Consider the following 16,594-nt stretch of genomic DNA (forward strand, 5'->3'; position numbering starts at 1 on the left):
CTTGTATTACCATAATATCACCAGTTTTAGCAAACATCTTGAACCAGAAGAGCTGCCAAATTCTCAAGTGACCACACTTGATTTATAAGCTGCAATTATGTTTGTCAGCTGATAACCAGAGACCTGATCAGTTTTCACCAACTCAGCGGACTGGAAGTGAATACTTTATTACCTTCTACCCAGTATTTCTTTTCAGATACAAAGTGCTTTCAGTAGGCAGCAAGTTTTCTAGCTGGAGCAGCAGGAGATGATTCTTGGTCAGCAGAGCAGAAACTGAATGCCTTTGTCACATGACAATGCTAAGAAATCACAAAAGCAATTCTTCTAATCTTTCTAAAACTTAAAAAGGAACTTTAAGAGCTGTTCTCAACACCATGCTTCCACACACTTCTCTCACTTTATTCTGTGCTATAAACCTTCTTTCCAGGACTTTCCTGCCTGGTTAGTGTTGTTCACTGCCTGATTTTCTCCTATGGACGCAGAGGTTGTGTGAACAATCTCTCCGCTGCTTTTGATGTCTCTGCCTACCTACCTTGCAGTCTGGATGCATCACAAGTACCACCACAAAAGAATCCTAGGTATGCTCCAGAAATAAATTAACTTTCCATTTTCAGATAATAACTTCCTGGAAAAAATAAAGCAAGCTATTCTTCCTGTAGTTTGCAGAAAGATTGACATTCACTGAAAATTATCGTTCATTTCAAACATATTTCTTTACTGCAAAGACTTGATTCATGGCTCATACTGGGGTAAGATACCACTGCAAAACCCAACTTCCACAAAAACACAGTGAAATTAAAATTGAAACTAAAAAGAGAAAAAGGTCTACCTAAAGCAGAGGTTCCAGGATAACAAAAAATAAAGATTCAACAGAGAAATATTCATAAGTGTGATGTCAGCTCTGCAATCTGGAGCAAGTGCTGCTTTTTTGACTTAATAACAGTGAATGTCAAATTCTTCAGGAAAGGAATTTGCAAAGTCTTGGTAACAAGTCTGTTGTGGAACTAAATCTCAGTGCATTCACTACAGTAGATTATCTGTCACTCATAAAATCAGTACTTTCCCAGTCGCCTCTTAGTATGGCTCAATATATAGACATAGATAAAAATATTTACAAAACCCAAGCATATCCACCAATATGATGCTACTTTCTTAACTGATTTATAACTTCAATCTTCAAAGGGAAGATCTGCAACAAGCAATTGTACACTTGTATGACAGTAATAAAATTATCTGTTTAGAGGAAAAATACCATTTTCAGTGGCCAGATAATATAAAAGAGTGGAGAGAAAAGAACAGTTGGATCATACTTTAAAGAGAAGCAAAAATAACCCCCAAACCTATCTAGAGGGATCGAATTCCTAAGTTGGAGAAAGTCAGATAGCCTGATTCTCATCCCATACAGGCATAAATCAGGACTAAACATGCCAAAAGCCAGACTGGGATGTTAATCACACTGACGGAATTGCAGATGTCATCAGTGGGATGGAGACAATGAAAGTAGCGTTAATGAGATTAGAGCCCATCCAAATGGTACTACCTCCACGTGAAAGGATAATCAGACTCTGATTAGACAACTCCTGTATTATGACTCCAAAGCAGATGCAGCAAAACATGTTGATGGAAGAAACAGAATGGATAGGGAGCATACTCTGTGCAATGAATGAGGAAAGAGTAAAACACAAACATACCACCACTGGCCAAAAAAGAAAAGAAAAACTTGACATATGAGGGAGAGTCAGGACTGAAGACGTGAGCCTTAAAGCAAGTGATGATAGTATCACATTGCTTAGCAGAAGTAACAGCAAAATGCTGAATGGACATAAAAGTTTCAGTTCTGACAATCATCCAAGCAAGGGTGGATTGGTTCAACTAAAATTTTGAGACAAAGGTACATGGAAAAGAGAGGAGTGTTATTATTATTTCCTGATTTAGCTTGCCTATAATCCTTGATGAAGCCTAAGTAAGCTGCAAGCGTGGTGTCTGCAACCTCGGTGGCAGTGGGGGCCTGGAGAAATGGGATGTTATTGCTGCACTAGCATCACTCATGTCCACAAAGCATGGGTTTGCCTCGGGGCAATCATTTGTTGCAATCATGGAGGGCAGAAATGTCACTTCTGGAGGGTATTACAGTAAAGAATGGTGAAACCCTCTCCTGGTACAAGAAGGGAGAATGATACAGACGGGCAGATACAGAAGCACTGGCTGGGAAAGAGAGCTGGCTAAGACTGGCAGCTGCTGATCTGACCAGGCTCTCTGTACTCCACCAGCAGAGATGATGAGGTATCTGTACGGTAAGTACAGAGGAGGCACTTACCTTGAGGACCGTGGAATTCATCCCCATCCCCACCAGAACCTGGTAACTCCTGGTAAAATCTGAGCCTTACTTCCCACCTGTGCTAAGCACAGAAGTGGACGTGCTAGCACCAAGCCTAGCACAGGAGATATAAACAGCAGGAGGGCGCACCCACCCAAAGGAAGAATGCTCACTGGTACTGCGCACTATAGAGCCACTGCCACTGAATAATCATATATTTATATGCTGCCTATGACCTTTAGTTCCTATATAACGGGAGAGACTACAGGTATAAACTAAAAACTGTTCGCTGCTACAGTATCCCTGGATACAATTTGAAAATATCTCCCTTTCTTGTTTTTGACCGAGATAAATCAGCACACCCCTACAGCTCCCATTCCTCCCCGGTTAGCTGGTGCACTGGGTCTTCACACTTCACCTCACTCTGCTTTAACCACACGTGATGGTAACATGTCCAACCACACAGCAAAGCACTGGGAGGAAGGTCTGGGAGGTGGAGGAAGATGTATCTCATATCTCGGTGCCAGCACAAGCAATCCTTGCATTGCATTTCAAGAAACAGGTTTAATCAGATAACTTGCAGAAGTGCTTAGGTCGAATTGGAGGCTGGTTTAAACTCAGCATGGTCCCACTGATTTCAGGGAGATAGCAGAGAATTTGTCTTTCTGAGCATGTTTTGCCAAATTAAACTGTGGAGAGCTATTTCCATAGTCTGAATGAAGATATACAACTTACTACCTAGTGGAGACTTAATTCTCTGTCTGATAGACAGGAAAATCCTTTCAGTGAATTATATCAATGTCTAGCTTTTCTTGTATGTTGCCAGTGCAGGTTTCTTGTAACACAATGACCAGAACTGTGAAATTTCATTGTATTTGCCAGGCAAATTGGAACTACAAATGATGCTGTAGCTGCAGTCCTTGCTTGGCTAGTAGACCTGAAAAGCCACACTGATCCTTCTTGAGTGCAGTAAGATGTAACCTTTACTTTTTCACTACATCTTCTTTCTTTAGATCATTTTTGTCATTCAGAGCATTGGCAATCTTTCTGGCTAGGTGAGCACAGAAACGTTCAGGTTATAATATATGGAACATCTGAAAGGTATGACAAGGAAAGGAAGCATTGTAAGTATCTCAGAGAGATTACAGTGAAGAGAGATGCAGTATTATAAGAAGTATTTGAGAGGCAGGACAAGGAACAGATATGCAGTGTAAGGGGATCACTGACATAATACTACAAAGAGCACTCAGCATCAAGGGATGGAAGACATTTGAGAGATACAGTAAGGAAGAGAATTACTATAGAGTATCTAAATGATGGGACAAGGAAAGGAGATATGCGATGTTCCCAAACTTTTTATCATAACCGTAGTATTCGTTACCAGCTGCAAGGTATTCAGGAATGAGTATGTTTCATTGGGTGGTGTGGGACTGATAAAACCACTGAAAAGGCTGTTGGCAGCTTTGGAGTTACTTAGCCACGATGTATGACTGAAAATGTGCTGGGAGAAGCCTGATGTGGCAAGGTGCTGAGCACCTTCACCGAGGACAGCAGGGGACAGCCTTTACAAAGGTGCTGAGCAGCCACAATTCCACTGAAATCAATCAGACCCGCAGGGAGCCACCACCTCTGAAAAATCAAGTTGTGGGAGTTGAAGACACCCAGCAGGTTCAGGTCTGAAGTGTCACATTAGGGATGTGACAGCAATATTTAATAAATCTCTCTCCACACACGTATACATGAGCACGCGCACGTGCGCACACACATATATTTTGCCATACTCCTCCATCTTCCATTGTTAAAATGATAGAAGTGTAACATTTAGTGAAGGCAATCAGAGAAGTGGTAATTATCACAGTGGGTCTGAAAACCTTTGGCGTCTCAGTAGTGTGAGGGAAATACAGTATATCTTGAAAGAGAGTACTGGCACAAAGAAAACTTTTTCCTTAACTAGAGCAACCTGTTTTTGATTATTTTATTCCTGCTTTAATAACCGGCAGTTGTGAATTGCGGCACAGTTGTGCGCATGCCTTGAGGTGAGAAAATTTCTCTGCTTCCATCCACCAAATAGTCTCAAACCCTGATATACACGTTAAGTCAAGATCTTACAGCAATCCTTCTTCTCTTGGTTAAAATTTTCCTACCTCTCCCAAAGTACTGTCCTGTCCCACCCCTCAAGGCAAAGCAGCGTGTACAACAATGGCGCTGTACAAACACAGCGTGGCAACGCTAATGTAAGTGTGGGTCACAGCACTGTCACCAACACTCCTTTCCTTAGGGCAGACCAAAAGGAGATAAAGATGGTGACCCAAATCCTGCAACAGTGTAAGCGATGGGGGGCTTAGCTTCTTGGAAAATGCGTATGCAGTGAGCAGTAAAATAAAACATCTTGCCTATTCATACTAATTTTTACACTTACTGTTTACTAAATGATGGCAAGTGGCTTTTTCCACAAATTGTATCTCCTTTTTCCTCATGTCTTCACACAGACTACATGACACCTCATTTCTGCCAGCATAACTTTTGATAGACAGTCTCCTGTGGCACCTTCTTACAGCAGGGTAATCTGTGCCAGTTCCTGGAGGCTTAGCGCACTTGTCAGAGGTAGCAGTCTTAGCTCTCTTTTGTTGCACTATTTTGAATTCACTATCATGCTCACCCTGCATAAGCGCGGAAAGCATTGTACGTTCTCCAGAAACTTCAGCCCATGTGGGGCAAGTCCCTTTGCTTGGCACATTCTCACTGCTTTCTTGAGGGGTACATTCTGCATCTTTGAGTAGACACTTGAGAAAATCCTGTTTCAGATCACAGTCACAAGCTGATCTTTTCTTTGGGACTCAGTCCCTAAAGATCACAAGAAGGGCTCTTCAAACTTGGATTAGCGCAATTTGCCTTTTTCACCTTTCTTTTGTAATTTTTAAAACGGCTCTTATACAATTCCTTTTGCAAGAAGTGCAGCACTTCTCAAACCTGAATATAGAATTAACTGGAAATACTAACACTGTAAAATGACTGTTCTTACTGATCAGCCCTCAGATGTGTTCCGATATATCTTACCTTCTGTACAATATAAAATGTAGTTCCACTTGGCTTATAGCAATGCTTCTTCATGATAACACTTTCCATAATATTTGACAAAGCCAGACCAGTCAGTCAAAGTCTGTTCCCAACATAATGTCTCTCCAGACTCCTTGGCTTAGACAAGAAGATTTCTGAAGAGGTGTCAAGGTTACTATGAGTTCTTGGAGCTATTAAGAAGTCCTAGTAAAGTAATGATTTAATATCCGCCCATTAAAAGATAACTGATAAAGCACCATCTACCATGGCTAGGGCAATCTCCAGCTACAGACAACTCCAGGTAAGTCTGGCTGATTTCAGAATGATCAACAGAGCAAAACTAGAAAGTCTACAGCTAGCAAGCCAGCTGCTGTTGCCTAAGGGAAATTGACAGTCAGTTAATGCGTGGCTATTCGTGTGAGTAAATTAGATGTCAAGTCACTTCTGTTTTCATGCTGTTGTACTTTGTAGAACTGAACAATCAGCAGACTGATCTCGCCCCAGAAGCAATGCTTTTTGGTGGCATTTGATCTTGAAGAAGACATTGCTCTAGAAGAGAGCTGATCAAAGATAAGACAGAGTAATCACGATACCAGCTCAGCTAACTGCAATAAATCTGTTTTTTCTACCTTTTAACATCTCTGGCATTCCTCTAGATAAGGCACAGATTCCATCTTTGAGCACTTTTGGACTGAGAGAACAGCATGTTAGGAACTCTTTTGCCTTTTGCAGATCCTTTTCTTATTCTGCTGCGTGTTTGTTTATCATTAGCACAAATTATGATGGGTGTCTGTACAATTTGAACAACCTTTTCTCTAACAGCATCATCTCAGTCTTTTTTCCCTCTAAGCTGCAGTTCACTACAAGGGCTGTGACAGCTTTTATGTTTAACAGAATCTTTAGTCTGGCAATCATGATTAACTCGTCTCTACAGAGAAGTGTTATTTTAATAAGACCGAGTGAAGAGTTCTAAGAAAATCTTTTCCTATTTCTTTTTTTCTTTTTAGAAGACTTTCATACATCCAAGAATTAAGACTCTGTAACTAAAGTTTAGATACAGCATAGCTAATTCTTCTGTTGGCCCCTTGAAATCTTTTGGAAGGTTTCCAGCAGACCCAATTATTTCAAATATGCTTCAGAAGTTACATTAAGGCCAGCATAAGAGAACCTGTGAATGTATTCAGTCCTTTCCCTCTTCTGACCTCTGATTTCTTTCCAAATAAAATGTTTAACATTACTTTTTTTTATTTTATTTTTTATAGGAGCTTCTGAGGCTCAGGCACTGACATTATTTGAGATGTAAATTATCCAAAACCTAATAGCTTCTTTAGGGTCATGGTTATGTTTTGGAGCAATAACAAATCAGGAAACCTTTTTCCACAATGCTTAGACAAAATAACATATTGTCCTTTCTTAGGAGGCTCTTAAAAAGCTTCATAAACACCAGCATACCTTGCACTAGCCTCATTCTCCAGGTAGTAAAGTCATTGTCCTAAAAAGCCAAACATCCTCCTCAAAGTTTGAGAAAGAGCAAGATCAGGAAAAGGTAAGGAACTAAGGTGATCTGATTGTTAGAAACCACCTTTTCTCCCCTAATATTATTCAAAATAGGGTGAATCACTTCTCATTACACAGGAAGATTTGGAAAATAAAAAATAGTGATGTAGAAGGAAGGCAAATATGAGTCTTCATCTCACTCATCCCTCTTCCCTCCCCCAGTTCATAGCCCAGTGCTGTTAGATGTTTAGCCTGAATTGTAGGATTTAGCCAATCTTTATACAATACCTACCTGGGGGCCCAAAAGTTTTGAACAGCTAGGCCAGACAGAGGATGAGGTCAGGTTAGGAAAAGCTTGAGAAAGAAAATAAAAGCACAGCAAGGCTCCTACTTTTCAGGTCTTTATCATGCACCATGATGCTATACAGAAAGATTTTTATAGAAAGAGCATAAATGAAGGAGAAATCTAGAGTATCTAATAACTCTGTAACTCAATAGCCTGTTAAAGTTTTTGTTTGGTTTGTTTTATTGGAAACCCTACAGAAATTGATCTGAAAGCAAAGCAAGGGCTGGGGGGATTTCTCTTCTTTTGTCACAACTTTAGTTTGTTCCAATGCATGCAGCATTCAGCTCCAGCCAGACTTCTTAAGACATCACAAAAAGATCAATAATCAGCAGAGGCCTCTGATGTTTCCAAAAAGTGGGAAGAGTAAAGAAAAGGTAGGTGAAGCTATAACCAATATGCATCTGCTGGTAGCACTGGTCAGCCAGCTTCCTCAAGCAGCTCACCTTTTCTGTGGCATAGGGAGATTTCTGGTCCTTGCCTTTCTTGTAAAATTGCTTTCCTGCATGAACAGTGTAAGATAATCACATTGGAACTGGATCAGTGGAGAAGTGTGAAAAATGTGGCAGCATTCAAGTTTCTATTTGAGAAGAGGCATTTACCAGTCTTGGGAGAGAGAGAATAAGAAAGTGTATAATTCAACATTTCCTTTTGATCTGTAAACTACTTTTTTCTTCTGAGTTAATTTGCTTAAAAAATGCACAAAGAGGGAGGGCAAAGCAAAAAGTAAATGTGCTAAAATGTTTGACAGAAATTCAAATGTTTGTGAGGAAATGCGTTCGTTGCTCCATGCACAGAGAGCATCAGTATTTGCTTTGCTTAGTTGGGTGCATAAATCTAATGGCAGAAAAGGTTTTTAACACAGTTATTACATTTGAGACAAATTCACAAAACCGATGCCCTCTGTCCGTTAAAGAAATCTGATCCACTCTAACATCATGACTGTGAATGCACAGTGCAAACCGCTAACACGGATGCTGTGCACTGGGGCAAATCTAGGTTTTCAAAGATATTGCTTAATCCAGTAAATTACTGGAGGGTGCATTGATGGAACCACAGTAATGGAAGCACTGTAGTGTAAATTCCCATACAGAAGACACAGCCTGAGGAAATGACAAAGAGACGAGTAATACCCTAAACAAAAACATTAAAGAAACTGTCTCGGATCAGATTATGCTTTTAAGAAGATAACATCACCTGTACTGGGCTGCTCAACCTCTTCTTAATAACACTTTGGATGAGTATCATGCATGGAAACACCACATGCAATATGAGCTCCACAATATTAAATGCAGAAGGATCGACAATACTTCTACCCTGAGTCACGTTCTTTCCGTGAGCACAAAGACCAGCAGCCTCAAGGCAGGTTTCTTGGGGGATCAAGAAGACTGGATACAGAGGTCTGCCACTGAATGGAATATTTCTTAGCTAGCAACTGTGTGAGACAGAGGTGTATGAGACGGACACTTGAAATGCACTATTTGTGTTACGGTAAGTCTTGCTTGTGAAAGATGTCCTTTTTCCCTAACCCACATGGACAGGAGATGGCAAAAAGATCAATTTTAACAGGAGAAGGATCACCCTGCCTATCGGGCACCCATTTGATACAGTCTGTTGAGGAGTGAACAGCCCATATCACTGTGCAAGGCAGGAGCAGGAGCTCCTCATTCCCTTGCAGCCAGGCCAGTGAAGCCAAAAGCATGCTAAATTCCATTTGCGCTAGACATGCTATATAAGTACATGATCACAATCACTCCCAAGTTCATCACATTACTGCTTACATTACTGTTGTAGAGCTAGAAATCAGATCTCCAGTACATCTGCAAACGTATTAGCTGCAAACCTAGCTCTAGTATTGCCATAATATACTGTACCCAATGCGGGAAAAGTACGAATGAAATGTTAGGTGAGAGTGTTTGAGGGCAGTCACTCTAAATGGTAAACCTTTCCTTTATACTCACTGCTCCTACCTAAACTGACCTTCCCAACTCATCCCACCTGAAGCCAGTCAGCCAGCTGAGCACCTAAGAACCAAGAAATGCCGGGCTCCCAGTTCGCACTGTGCACCAGAGCTGCTTATTCTCTTCACTGACAGAAGGAACCCGTGGACTACGGTCTAACATAAATGCTATATGACAAATGCTGTGGGACAAAACCAGGCTACGATATATAAAAGCTTAGTCCCTAAGGCACAGAAGAACTGGCTTCAAGTAGATTATATTTGCTGGTTCCATACAACCCACTGGAAACATATCCGAGCAATCTCCAATTTCTAGCATCTCTGAACTGTTTGAAATTTTTTTTAAAGAAAAATCAAGGGTTTTGCTATGCTACAATGAATTAAAGTGAAACCACACAGTAAGTCAGTTTGGACTCTGGAGTATTTAAAAACTGTATCCTAATTTTGTGATTTAGACCTATTTATATGTAAATTTAAAAAAGGAAAAGATTACTTCCTTATTATTTCCCCTATGATAAATTAGCTTGAATTAGTGATGAATATAAAGAATTAACTCTTATATTTCTTATGTTTTGCCTCATTTACAAACGTCATAAGAGGCCATTAGACACTTTAAAAAGTATGTCAAGTACAAATAAAATTCTCTACAGAAAACAAAGTAAAATGTTTAATGATATAATGAAGACTCATTAATGTAATGTTTATTTTTAATATTAAAAATTCACAAGAATTGTCACAGCTCTTGTCTTAATCAGATGAGCTTTTGTAATATTTATTTGTGTTGTAATTTCATAAATATTTATATATCCATTTTCAAACTTTACTGGTCTTTGCTTTATTAAATACATTTTAAACTTGTTAATATTTGAGGAATGATTTCTCCATGTGTGCAAGCCAGCCATAATCTTGCCTTAAGTGGTACTTCCATAAAAATCCCAATATACAAGAAAGACACAATCTATTACTGAGAGATATGTGAGTCTTCTGTTCCTGGCCTCTTGGCTCAACAGGCTATGGTCTGCTCAAAGGAAGACATAGTGCGGCGGTCCATTTTATTTTGTGTCTGATCTCATCAGAGTTGGCAAACTTAGCAAGACTGAGTTGAATCAAGATGTGAACAGGAGACTTTCTTGAAAGACAAAAGTATCTGAGATAGCATTCAGTATTCTGATTTTAACGAATATATAAATAAATATGGTATGGAGTCTTTCAAGTAAAAAAAAAAAAAAAAAAAAAAAAAAAATCAAACTTTATCCCTGACTGCTGGAAACCCTTAAAGAGTCCTTTCATCACAGCAAATCTCCCAAACAAGTAACTATTACAGATGAATGAAATTAACGGCATACATTTTGGGTGAAAACTGGTACAAATTCATACACCGCTTTAGAGAATGGGCACAAGGCACAAAACTCTTTTAGTCTTCTCTCCGCTTTGCCACTTCCTACGTCTTTACCTGTAGACTGAAATAAGACTTCCCACTGTATTAATTAAGGATAAATTCTGCAAACACGTAAAAAGAGTGTGGCACAAATGCAAAGCTGTGAGTGATACTCAAAGTGTCTTTCAGCTAACAAGCTTGAATCCTCTAAGTGCTATCTACATTAGGCTACCAGAATACCCACGCTACTACACGCTGGTTCTCAGCAGAATTACCCCAGGTGAGCATATATACGCATAAATGCGTAGCTGTGCCTATGTGTACCTGTGCCACTCTGCACTGCCTCAGGTATTGCTAAGAGGAATACGCGATGAGTGCCGCACTGTGCCAGGTAGACATGTCCTTTAAGATGAAGGGCCGCCGCACGTGCTGACATCACAGCCACCTCTCCCTCCGCTCCTCTGCTGGGTATCCAAGTGCCACCGCTCTCTGCAGCAAGTGTGAAGAAACTTTAAGTTACCCAGCAGATCAAGGTCCAACAAGTAATTTCCTTCCAGGTCTCCTGCGCATGCCAAATGAACTGGAGAGGTTTCAAACCATCTAGCCGAGGCGCTTATGCTAAGAGCACTGACGGCTCTGGGCTCCTCCAGTTACCACGGGGAGAGGCTGCCAGCTCCAGTGGCCAAATCCGCCTCCGCTGGACACAAAGCTAAGCTAAAGTTGCCTGTTTATCTTCAAGATTATATGTGGGGCCAGTGGTGACTGCCTTGCTCACACAAGCTCCTCAGTCAAATGCTTGAAATTAGGTGGGAGAATTTCCTCCAAAAGGCCCAGTTGCTAATAGCATACAGACAACTAGAAAATACAAAAACTTCTGATACACCACTGTGAGCTAAATACCTAGATATTTTTCAGGAGAGTTTTTCACTTGATCTCTCTTGATTTGCCATCCTCTTTATAATTCATGTAGTAATATTCATAAACAGTAATTATTTATACATAGTTATGGACCTCTTGAATTTGATTCTCTTCTCACTTAAGCTATAAATATGGAATAAAATTAATATGAGTCAGAAAAACGAGGACCCTAAAGACTGGAATATATGTAAAATCACTTACAGTCCTCTAACGTTTTAAAGTGATTTTTTACTTTCATATTCTCTTGGGTTGCAAACACTACAGAGGAAAGTTTACATCCAATCAAGAACACGTTTGTTGAAGTGCTTAAAAATGCACGAAAGCAGTTCTGCTAATATTAAGTTTTCTAACTCTCTCTCTCCTGGATTAAAAACAAAGCAAGCCCTTTTATCCCTGACAGTTTAGCATTTGGAACACATCAAAATGTTTCTTCTACTGCATTGGAAAGAAATTCTAATTTTCTTGTCCTCCTGTGTTTGAGGCAAAGCAGCTAACACAGAATTTACAAATTGAACTCCTTTGCATTTTCAGGGAGAAAAGAAGGAAGATACAGAATCCAAACACAGAGGGAGATCTACCCCTCTGGGTTGGTATCTAAGACACAAAACCAGCCTGTGCACCTTCTGAACCTGGTTTCGGTATCTTTTTGAAATACAAGTTTAAATGATGCACATTTTATTGGACTCACAGAGTATCTAAATAAATAGATGTGCTTTTTAGGAGGTCAGACTACATGATCTAACCCCTTCTGGCCTTAAAACTTACAAATCTGAAGACCAGTTCTTCTGAGGTTCAGATTCAAAATGGAAGAATCACCTGGCAGGCTCAGGAGATATTGTGAGGATTTCACCACTTCGGTTCAGAGCTTATGAAATCTTTTTCACCAAGGAAAAAAACAAACCTGAATCATACTTCTTTTCAGGCTTTTAAAAAACGCTGAGAACACGGTACTAATCTAGATCAGAACAGGCTCTCCTGTCCATCACCACTTTGAATTTAACACTCCACTTTGAAGTTTACAAATTAGGTATTTCTTTTTTTGCACTGAACTGAGACATACTGAAAACAGAGGAGATGGAGGAAGAAAACAGGTAGAAAATAATGCTGAGACTGAGACCTTGATGTTCTCATCATAAAACCACAAATAGAGTATATGCCCATCTGCGGAGATTAGCAGTACCCTGTTTAGCAGCAATCTTGCTTTTCAGCTTCTAGCCTCAAGGATGACACCATTGGATCCCACTCCGGTCCTAGGCTGCAACATTTCGCGTGGTTCTAATTCACTGTCACTTCCGTAATGTATTCATCCAAAGCAGCACTTGCACATATGCAGTTGCTGTTAATTTTAATCTGCTTTGTTATTATCTTGGCAATTTTATAAATATGAGCTCAACTGAAAAGGACATTCAAAGAGTTGTGGTTTTTTTTTCCCCCTGGAAATGAGTGCTGAGTGATGCTCACCATAAATTAATTTTTCAGGCTTTGTAGAGGTTATGTAAATTTGCAGAATGTTCTTCTGATGTTTAAGCCACAATTTGACAACAGCTTCAAAAACTGGTCGAAGAATTCTTCTTACTAGCATCTGCTTGTTGAAATATATGTAATGACATGGTTGTGTAACACTTCCCATTGATCTTTGGATGCCAGGTGATCACTCAAGCTAAAAAAATGCATATGTACACAATGGAAAAGGGGAATTTAGATCTTAAAAGCAATGGAATGAGGGGGGAAAAGTGGTAAATTTCCTTTCTTCTTTAAATTAGTATTTTAAAAGACCCGGTAACAGATACAGCCACAATGGTAACTAAAATCCCTTTGACTATTGTTATTCATTCCTACTGCTGTTCTTGGTAACTATTTTGTCTTTCTTATCACAGCCTAGAAAAATATTTTAAATTGGGATCCTCAAAACAACTCCCAGTTTAGTTTTTTTTAAGTAAAGTTTAAAGCAGCTCAGCTGCTTGTGGAAAAATGGGAATCACTGCGATTTCCTTTGAGGTTCAGCTGTTTGAGAAAGCACTCACTTAATTAAAGCAGAAGGGAAACTGTTTTACAGTGTCTGACATTCAACGTCTGTAATGCTTTTGTCACAAATGATGTCTCTTTTCAGCAACATGGTCTCCTTGCCACCAACATAAGGCTCAGTTTAATTTAAAATACAACTTAAAGTTTTATACATGGTGGGAACTCTCTCTGTCAAAACACTCTGCTGAACACAATGGATGCAGCCTCCTTTCAAGCATGCTGTGTAACTTTGGAGAAACACAGACACACAGTCAGTGCTGCACAAGTATCCAAAATTATGCTTACAGGATAGCTGATGCTGCTGGGCATTTCCAATAGATAAAGATTTCAGTATATGGACAGATGTGACAATAAGTAACAGAATTCCAATGTTACCAAACTAAGCTCTTTTATTTGATAAGCTGGCAAACTTTTTACTTCCAGATATGTAAATTTTAATTATACTTATACATAAAAATGTAAATAAATCTGCCATTTTTTTCACCAAGAAATTAAAGCACTTGAGACTCTCAAGTGAAAATGTATCAGAAAATACAATGCAGAAAATATTTTTCCCCTGTAAACAACTTAACTTTGTTTTCAAATAGCTTGCTTTCATCATGGAAGTAAAAAACTCAGCGTGACTTGTCTAAAAAGCAGCAAAGAGGATTTGGGATTAGTTATCAGGGAAAAAGAATTGTGTAAAATACCGCAGGTGACAAAAGTGTGTCGCAAGACATGCTTGGCTTTATTACTTCTTCAAAGCAGACAGGCTGTATACGATACATATATTAGCAAACCCGTTTCAGAAAAATACATTGCTCTTCTATCAAAAGGAAAAAAACCTATTGCGATGAAACCCTCATCCACTTCCCTAGCCAAGAGTCAATTATTTATGGAATTTCTAAATAATGAATAATGGCATTTTTTTGAGAGATGTGCTTTCGATTCTTAAAATGTGCTTGTGTTCTCTATGACAACAGGTTACATTAACTGCTGACCTAAGTAATGTCATACATCATCTTGCACAAATGAATGCACACTGTCCAGCAGAGTTACACCATCGTGAGCTGAACCAGAGGCTTTCAGGAGCTGTATTCATATGCTCTGTGACAGAATTTGGAGTAATGTTAAAATTACTATTTAGTCAGTAAAGTGACCTGAATCCCTTGCTTCCAAAATACGGAAAAACACTTAAGAACTTACACTCCACAGCGCAGCAAAAATTACAAGCAAAACTAGTGTGGATTTCTACCTAAAAAAGCAAGCAACAAATCTTATCAAATCCTTCTTTCAGGACACAGACAAACTATTGTCTTTTGACAATAGGTGGAGCCTGAATTTGGAGTTATTAGAAAATAAAATACTGGGAAACAGGCACTGTTGCTATTGGACATTTCTGATTGTGTCAACCTTGTTAAGTGGCCTTGTATTTCTGTGGATAAGTCATGACATCATTTGTCCCATTTTCACTAGTAGTGCAGATGAACATGCTTGGCAGACACTCGGTGAGACCAGGATGACTTCCCTGAAGATGGGTCAGAGAGCTCCCTCTACACTTTTACTAATTTCAGTGTCTTCATCTTGACTTGACCTGAAAGATGGTAGTGGTTCATTTGCTGGTTTTTTTTAATGTTTTCTTTCCTCAGTGTCTATTCTGTCAGTGTTCTCACAACTTTGTGGTGTGTTGTGTCCTTGTGTATTTTCAATGAATTCTTAGGTTAATTATTTATATTATTTTGAAAAGTGATGAGATTTTGAAAGCTATTGTTATACTCAAAGTCACTGGAAAAGTCAGTATCAGCACCAGATGTTAATTTTTATAAACGCACATGAATACAGATTTAAACAGCAATTGGCAAAGCTTCAAAGTTTGGAAGGGATCATGTGGATAAGCACCAAAAAAAGTGTCCTTCCCAGACCCTCATCTCAACTATTTTCCAATTCCTTTGCTTTTCAAAATTTGGTGGAAAACATTTTTAGACCAGGTTTAGCACAAGATTCCCAATATTATCCACATCTGTTCAGGTTAGTCAAACTGTCAAGACAGACTTTCTATTGGTACTTCAACACTTTATCTGAGCTGAAGCTGGCAGCAGAGGAACGTGAAAACAGCATGACAGGAGAGAAAGTGACAGATCTCTTCCAGAATCCACAGATTCACTCTGAATTTCTGGTAAAATTTGGGGCCGGTTATTTCTCTTGACAAACTGGTGATGAATTTCCATGGAGCCAGACACTGAGTTTGATTTAGAAACACTATCCTTCCGCTCATGAAAGCTTTAATTTAGCTTTTGTTATGATAACAGGAACTTAGTATGTCTGACTAGATTTTATTAATTCTAGTTTAGTTTATAGAAAATATCGCATGAATAACTACAATGAGCTATAACCCTCACACTCTGCCCCAGATAAAACACTGACATAAATAAATAAATAAATAAATAAATATTTCAAAGTCAAAAGTCAAGGACACCATACTAGGTGTGATGTCCTCTTGTTTGAACTACTTTAGCAGCTTTTTTCTTCGTGCATTGTGTATCCTTGTCCATCTGTGCCATTTTTCTGTATCTGAAACATCCTCTAAAATGTTCACCTGCATGTTCTGCAGGTGAACATTTTGTAAGCATAAATCATGTGTTTCCCGTCTCCTCTTTCTTCGAGTAACTAATTTCTACTGCTTATTTAAACTGGCAGAGTGCCTGCTTTATTATCAGTTAAGAACTTGTGCACAAAAATGACACCAGTTTGCATAATTATCATGAAATAAGACAGGCTTTTTTAGGGGTAACAATCTGGTAACTTCATAATAAATCTGTCTGGAGCAATCGTAATTACACAGTAACTCATCTTAATACATTTGTATTCACAGCACATAAGTGTGGTGATAAGAAGTCCCACTATCATCTGTGATTCACTGAAATGAGAAACTTCATACAGAACCATTATATAATACAATTTCTAGAGCCTTCTATCCTGTCTTAAAGGCTTACTACAAGAGCCCAAGGGTTTGTTTATCTAATCTGGAAAACAGTTTGAATTTTGTTTTTATTTTTTTCCCATAGCCAATGATATAAAATAGCATCAGAAGTAAAATTTCCAGTGTGTGTTAAATTTGTG

The sequence above is a fragment of the Pelecanus crispus genome, chromosome 13 (assembly GCF_030463565.1).
Source record: "Pelecanus crispus isolate bPelCri1 chromosome 13, bPelCri1.pri, whole genome shotgun sequence".
Taxonomy (NCBI): domain Eukaryota; kingdom Metazoa; phylum Chordata; class Aves; order Pelecaniformes; family Pelecanidae; genus Pelecanus; species Pelecanus crispus.